Source organism: Caretta caretta, chromosome 3, assembly GCF_965140235.1.
Source record: "Caretta caretta isolate rCarCar2 chromosome 3, rCarCar1.hap1, whole genome shotgun sequence".
NCBI classification, from domain to species: domain Eukaryota; kingdom Metazoa; phylum Chordata; order Testudines; family Cheloniidae; genus Caretta; species Caretta caretta.
Window position 1 is genome coordinate 168,234,276 of NC_134208.1, and position 10,717 is coordinate 168,244,992.

Below are 10,717 nucleotides of genomic sequence, written 5' to 3' on the forward strand. Positions count from 1 at the left end.
GCACACAGCAAGCAGCAATAACCATGGGAATGTTGGTTGCGCTGAGGTCTAACCTAGTCAGCAAACAGCACCACCGAGCGCTTAAAAGTCCAAAGGCACATTCTACCACCATTCTGCACTTGCTCAGCCTATAGTTGAACTGCTCCTTACTACTGTCCAGGCTGCCTGTGTACGGCTTCGTGAGCCATGGGAGTAAGGAGTAGGCTGGGTCCCTAAGGATAACTATTGGCATTTCAACATCCCCAACGGTAATTTTCTGGTCTGGGAAGTAAGTCCCTTCTTGGAACTGCTCGAACAGCCCAGAGTTCCTAAAGATGCAAGTATCATGCACCTTTCCTGGCCATCCCATGTTGATGTCGGTGAAACGTCCCTTGTGATCCACCAGTGTTTGCAGCACCATTGAGAAGTACCCCTTGCGGTTTATGTACTGGTTGGCAAGGTGGTCCAGTCCCAAGATAGGGATATGTGTTCTATCACCCCGCCACAGTTAGGAAAGCCATCCAGTATGACCTGCACATTTCCCAGAGTCACTACTCTTGATAGCAGAACGTCAGTGATTGCATTGGCTACTTGGATCACAGCAGTCCCCACAGTAGACTTGCCCACTCCAAATTGATTCCCAACTGACCGGGAGCAGTCAGGCGTTGCAAGCTTCCACAGGGCTATCGCCACTTGCTTCTCAACTATCAGGGCAGCTTTTATCTTGGTATTCCTGCGCTTCAGGGCGGGGGAAAGCAACTCACAAAGTTCAAGGAAAGCGGCCTCACAGATGCGAAAGTTTCGCAGCCACTGTGAATCATTCCATACCTGCAACACTATGTGGTCCCATCAGTCTTTGCTTGTTTGCCGGGCCCAGAATCGGCGTTCCACTGTATCAACCAGCCCCACTGCCACCATGACGTCCCAATTGCCACAGCCCGTACTTTCAGGAACGTCTGTGTCCATGTCCTCATCACAATCGTCTTTGTGCTGGCGTCTCTTAGCCTGGTTCTGCACAGACTCCAGGATAATGTGTGAGGTGTTTACAATGCTCACAACAGCAGCGGTGAGCTGAGCAGGCTCCATGCTTGCCGTGGTATGGCATCTGCATGGGTAACCCAGGAAAAAATGCGTGAAACAATTGTCTGCCATTGCTTTCACAGAGGGAGGGAGGGGCGACTGACGACATGTACCCAAAACCACCCTCGACAATGTTTTTGCCCCATCAGGCATTGGGAGCTTAACCCAGAATTCCAATGGGCAACTGAGACTGCCGGGAACTGTGGGATAGCTACCCACAGTGCACGCTCCGTAAGTGGATGCTAGCCACGGTATTGAGGACACACTCTGCCAACTTAATGAGCTTAGTGGGGACATACACAATCGACTGTATAAAATCGATTTCTAAAAATTGACTTCTATTAAATTGACCTAATTTTGTAGTGTAGACATACCCTTAGAAAATATTTTGCATCACTACCATCTGAATCACCTAGAGAATCTGTATCACCAGTATGTTACATGATAGCTTTTGCTTGTAGAAAAGACTACAACACATTTAGGTTGCAAAATGATTTCCATTGTTCCTTATTTGGAGGCACATAATCTTCTGAGAAACCTGTCTGTTGGGCTGATAGTATCTGTTCTTGATCTGAGCTCAAAGGTGAGTTTTTATTTTATTTCAAAAACTTGAGGAAACAGGTACAGTGAAAATGGCTGAAGTGAAGCTTTGTGTATCAGTGGTCCTTAACGAGGAGAAGAGACTTCGCTAGGCCTCTGGGGAGGGGGAAAACTACAAATTGAAAAGTCACTTCAGAACATACTCCATAGATATCTGCTAAGATTATTTTAGCAGTTTAATGAAGCTCCAGTACAAGTTAGTCTCTAGTCCTGCAAAGTTTTATGCATGTGCTGAACTTTACACACTGTGCATAGCCCTGCAGATCACTCACAGTGTATAGAGTTAAGTGTATGTGCAAGTCTGTGCAGAATCAGAGCCTTGGGGTGGTAATGGCTGGTCCCTTCAGGTGAGGTGATCAAGAGGGAAAAGAAGTTAAATAATTAGCCCAATATGCCAGAGGGCTTGTCTTCGCTGCAGAATGTACTCAAGTTATAACTCAAGCATTGTGCCTCACTCGAGTCCTGTCCACACACAAAAACTCTTGACTAAAGTATAGTGGTGCTTTTAACTCGAGTTGGCCGGCAGTTGTGGGGTATAGACTAAAATTTGAGTTAGCACAACATATCAGCTAACTCAACCACTCTGGGTAGCATGAGTGTTCTCTCACAGTGTGAAAAGAAAAGGAGTACTTGTGGCACCTTAGAGACTAACCAATTTATTTGAGCATGAGCTCAAATGATGAAGTGAGCTGTAGCTCACGAAAGCTCATGCTCAAATAAATTGGTTAGTCTCTAAGGTGCCACAAGTACTCCTTTTCTTTTTGCGAATACAGACTAACACGGCTGTTCCTCTGAAACCTCTCACAGTGTGATCATTCTCACTTGAGCTAGGCTACCTCAAGAAGACTTAACTTGAACTTGAGCTGATACTTCAAGTAAAGACATATCTAGGGGTGGCAAGTTTCTTAGTAGTAGCTTGAGAGCACCAGGAAAGTTCACACATCAGTGTCTGAGCTCCCTAACTTTGTGTTCCTCTTCCCGCAAATAATTACTATTATTGATATTTGGGATTGATTCTTTAAGAATATGTAGGGAAATTGTATTTGCAGTTATTTGGAATGTTTAGAAATAATGGTACCAAATAATAAGAAAACAATAGAAAAGGTAGACATAAGTATGGAGGAAAACTTAGCTGGTTGTGTAGGGTAGGATGGAGGAACAGATCTATATTTGGAGAAACCTCTTTGTATTGAAAAGTAGGCCAGTCAGGTGGCATGATGCTTTTATGACTTTGAAATGCTGAACCCATATAACAGAAGTTACACTCACATTTGAACTAGAGCAATTCTATATACTCTGATAAGGGAAAAGATTGGTACGAACAAGCTGGCAGTGTTGCCTAACAAACATTCACCTTATTAGTAGTGGCTCTGAAGCTGGATAAGCAAGGGTTAACTGAATTTGTGCTGACCCTCTTCTGCAGCTGGCTTGTTAACTCACTTGACTGGAAGAAAGAGAAGGTAGTTCTCAGGAAGAAAACTGGGGTTTGAACAGACTTGTTCGATCTGAGAGGGTTGAGCTGCAATTGTAGTATACTAGTATGGTTGGGACAGGGGCCCTGAGTGGGACCAACCTTGGGGAGAAGGTGTAACAGTGGCAGTATAGTGCTCTGGGTAACCAAGAGCTCTAAGGAAGGGCGACTCTGAGAAGAACTTTTGGGAGGACTTTAGTTATAGAAAGTAATTTGGATGAACAGACCATAACCCCGGAGCTGTGATTCTGAGATTGTGGTGTCTTTTGTGAATAAGGACCCAGTTAAGACTTGGGCTTAGTCTACGGTTACAAAGTTTTACTGGCATAACTGTGTCGGTTAGGAGTGTGATGGATATATTTAACCAACATAGTCAAAAGTCCTCTTGTAGAGGCAGTTATACGAATACAATGGTGTTTTGTACGGCTATCCGTTTTTGCTTTGTGAAACTGGAATACGCTATGCTAGCACAACTGCATCCATGCTGGGAGTGGCTGGGTGGAGTTTGTTGCTTTAACTATATCGACACAGTTAGAGCAGCAAAACTGGTAAGTGTAGACACAGTCTTGAAGAACCTGGAGTCTTGTATGGTGTCAGGTGGGAAATAAAACCCTGCTTACACAGTGCTTCTGTCATGATTTTTTTTCATTATTATTATCACACTAAAATGTTTCCTAAGCAAAATACACTCTTCTCTGCAGTATGTGCTTAACTGCAAATGCTGGTTTGTTATTGTAGGGTTATTGGTGTGCTGGGCTGCTGACGCTTCTTTTAAGAAAGTGCTGACTCAGCTTTTAAAGAGGTGGGGAAAAGATAGGGTAAATTAGGTAAACAACTGACAAAACAAGGGGAATAATTAAATCAAAGATTAGCCAGATCCTAACTTTCCTGGGAGTTTTGGATGTGGAGGAATCCAGTAATGGAATCTAAAGAATGGCTTGGAAACCTGAAGTTCCTGAAGGAAATGCTATCAACAAATACATGGTAAACACTGGCAGTTCCCAAGATCCCAAGCATTATGCTATATCCCTGGCTTCAAAGGAAACATTTAGATGATTCATAATGAAGTTGATAGATATTATAAGACAGTAAAAATCTATCCTAAGGCAAGATATCTTCAAAAATTTTTGTCATAAATAACTTATATAAAATACTATAACTTCAACAAAAAAAATGGGGTAAGACTTCCCACTTCCTTTGTGGTCAGTGGGGAAACCTGTTGAAAGAATGACCAGGAGCCATCATGCCTCAACACTTCACTAGATAAGCTAGCTCAAGAAAGTATGACTGGTATTTATTTGTACATCCCTAATGAAGAGGAGACATATTTTTCTCTGAGTCACTTAAGAAATATGTAACCTGTTAAGGAGGAGTTCTAGCAACAGCCACTAATGGGATTTTAGCTAAGGAACCAGTAAGCAGTTGGGAGGATTTTAGAGCAAGAAATGTACTGACTACAGGTAGATATACAGCTCCTAGTGGATAGAATTAGAGCTGCCCAACTCTGTTATAGGCCAGATACTGCTAACAGCTAATGGAGATTTGCCTTTAGTTCAAGTGGTATGGCTTTTGGAGCAAGAAGATCTTAGTTCTGGCCCCCTGGTGCTGTAAAAGTTTTGCATTCCTATATTATGCTGAGTATGCAAAGGGACATTCGTGGAATGCTAGGTGGCCACAGACTCATTTCAGCGTATGGTACAGCATTCCTTTGGGAGGAAAGGCTCTAGAGAAGTCAGTATTATAATTTAAAGGTAAACTTGCAGGCTTTTTACCTGTCAAGACATGAATTCAGATCCCCAGGTTTCTGTGACCTTTTTTTTCCTGCTACAGTTGCATCACTAACACTGGTTTCAGAGTAACAGCCGTGTTAGTCTGTATTCACAAAAAGAAAAGGAGTACTTGTGGCACCTTAGAGACTAACCAATTTATTTGAGCATAAGCTTTCGTGAGCTACAGCTCACTTCATCGGATGCATACTGAGCTGTAGCTCACGAAAGCTTATGCTCAAATAAATTGGTTAGTCTCTAAGGTGCCACAAGTACTCCCTTTCTTTTATCACTAACACTGTAAACTCTCTAGAGTAGGGACCATTTTCTCATTATGTATTCACAGTGCCTGACATATTGGGACCCCAATACCTTATTTGGGCCTCTAACTAATATATAAAGCAAATCAGGAGCAGACTGCCTTCTCTAAATTGCCCTTAAGTATTGTTATAGCCACTGTAGATGTGAAATGCAGAATAGTAAGGGCCTGAACTCTGGTCTTGTGTATGAAGTATAGGAGGAACTAGTTTTAAAATGTACCTGTGATTTATAAGTCTGTGCATTAATTTAGGATTCTGACATTTTTATTTTTAAAGCGTTTTAGTTCACCCTCTGTAGTAATGCTAAGAATGGTTGGATTTTAAGGTAAACATGGGTTGTATCCCTCTGCTCTACTAAGTTCACAGATCAGCACTTTCAACCATGAGCCATACATTTAGTTTTGCAGTTTAGGAGTCCTGCAAAAAAGTCTGACTACAGAAATTCTTTCACAAGCTCTAGAGCCAGAAAAATATGATAAAAGAAAATTGAGGGATTAAGTAGAAAAAGAAAGAGCAAAAAATAAGCCAAACCAAAGCTGCAGGAAACTGAGCTTGAATGTAAGAGCAGCATCTGGACAGAGTGGGAAGTTGGATTTGGCAGGGACTAAAGTGTTGCAAGCACTTCAGGAAGAAATTTAGGTCCTGATCCTATAAAATTCACTCTCATATGAGGAGTTCTTACTCGTGCAAATAACCCCACTTCAGAGGGATTACCAAGGGCTGCAGGATCAAGCTCTTAGAACAAATCAGCTGTTGTTATTGGCAACACCCAGGATGGAAGACAAAGATAGAAGTACTGTAATGTAAAAGGTGAAAGGATTGTTCAGCTGTTCTTTAGAGGGTCTTTGGCTAGGTCAACTGAGTCAAGCACACTGGAAATCTAGTAAATATTCTTTTATAAGAGCAATGTGGCTGTTAAGGCAATGATGACTGTAGGAGGGGTGTATTTCAAGTATACATACTTGCCAGATCTCTCTTTCAGCTGGGACACTCCTTGCTTTTTTTGGACTCTTTCCCAGCCTCCTGTAGATTTTGGAAAGCCTCCCAGTCAGCTGCCATGTAACGGGCTTTGAACTTCAAATAGGAACACCCAGAGCTGGAGGGGACGCCACCACCCTTCCTCAACTCCTCTGTTGTATTTGGTGTGTGGACATAATGGAATTCTTCCAGACTGCAATTGCCAATAAACTGGCAAGAATAGTACCAGGGAATCTGAGAGCAGAGTTGGGTTTAAGTCATGGAGAACGTACAAGTCTTTGAAAATGGACATTTATATGTTGTAATACAGTGCCTAGTATTACTGTGCAGAGAGAGAGAGAGAGTGTATGCGTGCCCCTGCTGTAGCTGGGACAGAAATGCCACTTAAGAAATAGGAAAGAAAATACAGAATCTGAATTCTGATGCAATTCTAATTATACCAATTGAATTATACCAATTTTTTTAATCATTTCTGGTTTGTGTGAAGCCAGTTCTGAAAAATGCTGACTGCAGTGGCACAGTTAACAAATAGGAGCAGTTAGTTTATTAATCATCATTCAGGCAAGATTACCTGCTATTAGCTGAAACTCCGGGGGGCAAGGATCAGCGTTCATGTCGCATTCCCCATCAGTACCCGGCCCAAGCTGGGGACGCTAGTGATCCAACCAATTTGGTGATGAATCCTGGACATGTGCCATCTGAGGCATGTTGCGCATATGCTAAAGGAAAAAAGCTGAAATCCCCAGTAGCACTCATGCTTTCATCCCACTACATTAGCGGGTAGTAATATGGGACTTGCCATATGGTTCAGATCAACAGACCCTCTAGGTAGGTATGCTGGCTCTAGCCCAGAGGCGGGCAAACTGTGGCCCACGGGACTGTCCTGCCCAGCCCTTGAACTCTCAGCCGGGGAGGCTCGCCCCCGGCCCCACCCCCGCTGTCCCCCGTTCTTCGCAGCTGCGCCGCCGCGTGGGCAGCACTCTGGGCGGCAGGGCTGCACGCTCCTGCAGGGCAGTGCGGCAGCATGTCTGGCTCAGCCGGGTGCCATGGCTGCCAGACATGCTGCTCTGAGTGGCATGGTAAGGGGGCTGGGGCCAGTGGGTCCCGGGAGGCAGTTAGGGGACAGGGAGCAGAGGGTGGTTGGATAGGTGTGGGAGTCCCGGGGGGCCTGTCAGGGGCTGGTTGGATGGGGCAGAGGTTCTGGGTGGGGCAGTCAGGGGATGGGGCACAGAGGGGGGTTGGAAAGGCATGGGAGTCCCAGGGGGCCTGTCAGGGGGTGGGGGTGTGCATAGGGGACAGGGAGTGGGGGGAGCTCCCAGGAGGGGGCGGTCAAGGGACAAGGAACAGGGGGGGTTGAATGGGTGGGGAATTCTGAGGGGAGCAGTCAGGGGGTGGGAAGTGGGAGGGGTCAGATGGGGGCGGGACCAGGCTGTTTGGGGAGGCAAAGCCTTTCCTACCTGGCCCTCCATACAGTTTTGCAACACCAATGTGGCCCTTGGGGAAAAAGTTTTCCCACCCCTGCTCTAGCTAGTATCATCTGCTTCAGAGGGTGCAAAAATCTCCATAATGGACAAGCATGGAATAATCTGACTTTAGGGGAAGTTTCTTCTTAATCCCAGGCAGTAAGGTCTTGACATATACCCTGAAACATCAGAGTTCATATCCCTTATAACGTTTTTGCCCTATAACTGTGGATGGTGTCATCCTTATAAATGACTGTCCTGTTTTAGAATTCTGCTGACTTACTGGGGACAATGATATGTTGGGGCAGTGAGTTCCACAAATAAGTGGGTTTCTTTTTTTAACAAAACCCAACTTTCTGTCATAAATTGTAATATATTGCCTCAAACTTGTATCATGATAAAGTATGTAGGAACACCTGGTTTACCTTCTCCGTGCCATTTATTATATATACCTAATCAAATCCTCTTTTATTCTTTTCCTCTAAATATTTCTATATGTGGAAGTCATTCTATGCCTCTAGTCATTTTTGTTGTGTACTGTTGACCTCCTGAATTTCTGTTTTCTGGTGGTTTGTTTTTTTGTTTTGTTTTTTAGAGATCTGATTATAAAAACTAAACACAATATTCAAGGTGAGGATGTATATTGACAGATAATGGCATTTTAATATTTTCACTTTGTCCTATGATTTATATATTTTTGTTTGCTTCGTGAATGTGGCTGACACTGAGCTGAGATCTTCAGTGAATGATCTACAATGACATATAAATCTTTTCCCTGAATGATGACAGTTTATTTAGGACCGAGCAGGAATTCCCAGAAGGAATAACTTGAACTACTCGTGCACTGTGCATTACCTTGCTGTGAGTGTCATTTCCTCAGCACTGAACTTCATCTACTGCCATGCTGTTCGTTCATTAAGCTTTACTCGGCCCTTCTGATGCTTCTCAGTCTTCTCTAGTGTTGACTAAACTAAATTACTTTGTCATCTGAAAATTTTGCCACCTCAGTGTTCATACACCCCCCTGTTTCCTAATCATGAATTAATATGTAATCTCATAAAAGCCAATTAACAGGTTTCTATATTTCATGGCAAAATCAAGAGTGTTGTCTTGCATGTTCTTAAGGTGAGAGAAGTGCGAAGTGAAGCTGAGAGTTTCTGCCACCTGAGGATCACAGTAGATGATGCTCTTGACTTGCCAAGAATAGCAGATTTTGTTTGATGAATATTTCAGCAATCAGTTTAATATATTGAATGTTACATCTCCTCCAAAACCAAGAATAGCTCATCTGCACTCAAGAATGTGTGATTATTCTGCCTCAGCAGAGTGATTTTCAATGATCTGGTTCATTGAGTGCTCAATCAGTACTGTCATTTAAGAGATCTAGGTCTAATTCCTAGTTCTGTGGTCTCAGTCCTTTGGCCTACATCCCAAATTACATGCCAGGGAATTACATGCCAACTCAAAACTGAACCCCTGTTGGCCCCAGAGTCTCACTGTGCCATTCTGGAGTGGCACTGATGGGTTCCAAAAGGTATCCATACCCAGGTTGGGAGTGCTTTTGATACAGATTCATGAGCTATTCTGGGAGTGGGATCCTCAGAGTTTCATAGTGGGTGTAGAAGGCAAGTTATATTCTTGCTTTCCTAGATCAAAACATATATATTAGTACTCATACCGAAAATCTCTTCATATAGTTTCATCACAGCAGTGGAGGTTAAATAAAAAGGACTGTGAATCAAAGCTGAGAGGCCAAATTCTGTTTTCAGGTACATAAATGTAAATCTGGAATAACTCCACTGTCTTCAGCAGTTACTCCTCCAGAGCAACACCACTGAAAGGGCAGAATTCAGCCTGAGCTTTACAGTCTTGCCTGAAATGGAGAAAAATTTTAATATGAAGTGGTATCAGGTATATGTGTGGATTTATCATAATGCAACCACAAATAATTTAAAATAATCCTAAATTTAGAAAACTGTTTAAACCCACCCACCAATAGTTATAACAGCAAGACTGGATTTTATTTTTATGAGACATATCTTTTAAATTATTTTAAAAAGAGGTATTAGTATATTCAGCTGAGCAGATCTATGTGGATGAAAAGGCACAGGAGCTTTACATTGAGGGCTGGAAACAAAAGTGATGACTACACAGAGAAGAATGAGACCTTAAGATGACTTATGCAGAGGCTATTTTACCTTGATAAGAAACTGTTAAGGGTGAGAAATGACTGAATTTTTAGTTTGTTTTGGTAATAGTCATGACAGGAAAGATAATACTAATATTAATGTTTTAGCTGAATCTGGTTTCACTTAAAATGAGTTAAGGACACATCCCAGAAAGCTGTGTTGTTCTGAGCCAGTCCTTTAACCTCTCTCTCTCTCTCAGGCCCCATGTATACCCAATTTCTGCCATATTATTAAATATACATATATTTTTTTAAAACCATGGATGGGAAATGACTTTGTGTCATGGGGCTGGTACACCCGTCACCCTTTGTGGGGTGGGTGGAGTATTCCGGCCCCATGGTTGTGTCTGTAGGGCTGCCCCCAGTCTCGGGGCTGCGTGGCCCTGTGGCCTTCGTCCGACAACCCTTGTGATCAGGGCAGCACGACCTGACAGCTGGAGTCAATGATACAGTCCCTGTTATCAGGGCAGTCTGGCCTAGTGACCAAAGTCAGTACTATGGCCCCTACTCTCAGGGCAGTGCGGTCCAACGGCCAGAGTCAATGCTAAGTCCTCTATTGTCAGGGCAGGGCAGTGCAGCCTAGCGGCCAGAGTCTGGGTGGTGGCCAGGATAGGGGAACCTAGGCCAGCCCTCTCCACCGGGTCCCAACCCAGGGCCCTATCGGTGGCAGCGTTGCCCGCCACCAGCTCTGTGGGGCTCCAACCAAAACATGCCGAGCCTTGCTCCAATTCTGTGACCGTTTCCCCACAAAACCTCCCTGGGTTACTTCCTACACGAGTCTTTGGGGTTGTCCGTCTCTGGGATTCTCCGGTCTCTCCACGCCATTCCAAGCCAGTGTGTCGGAATCCGTCTCTGACTAGCTGGCCTCCGTG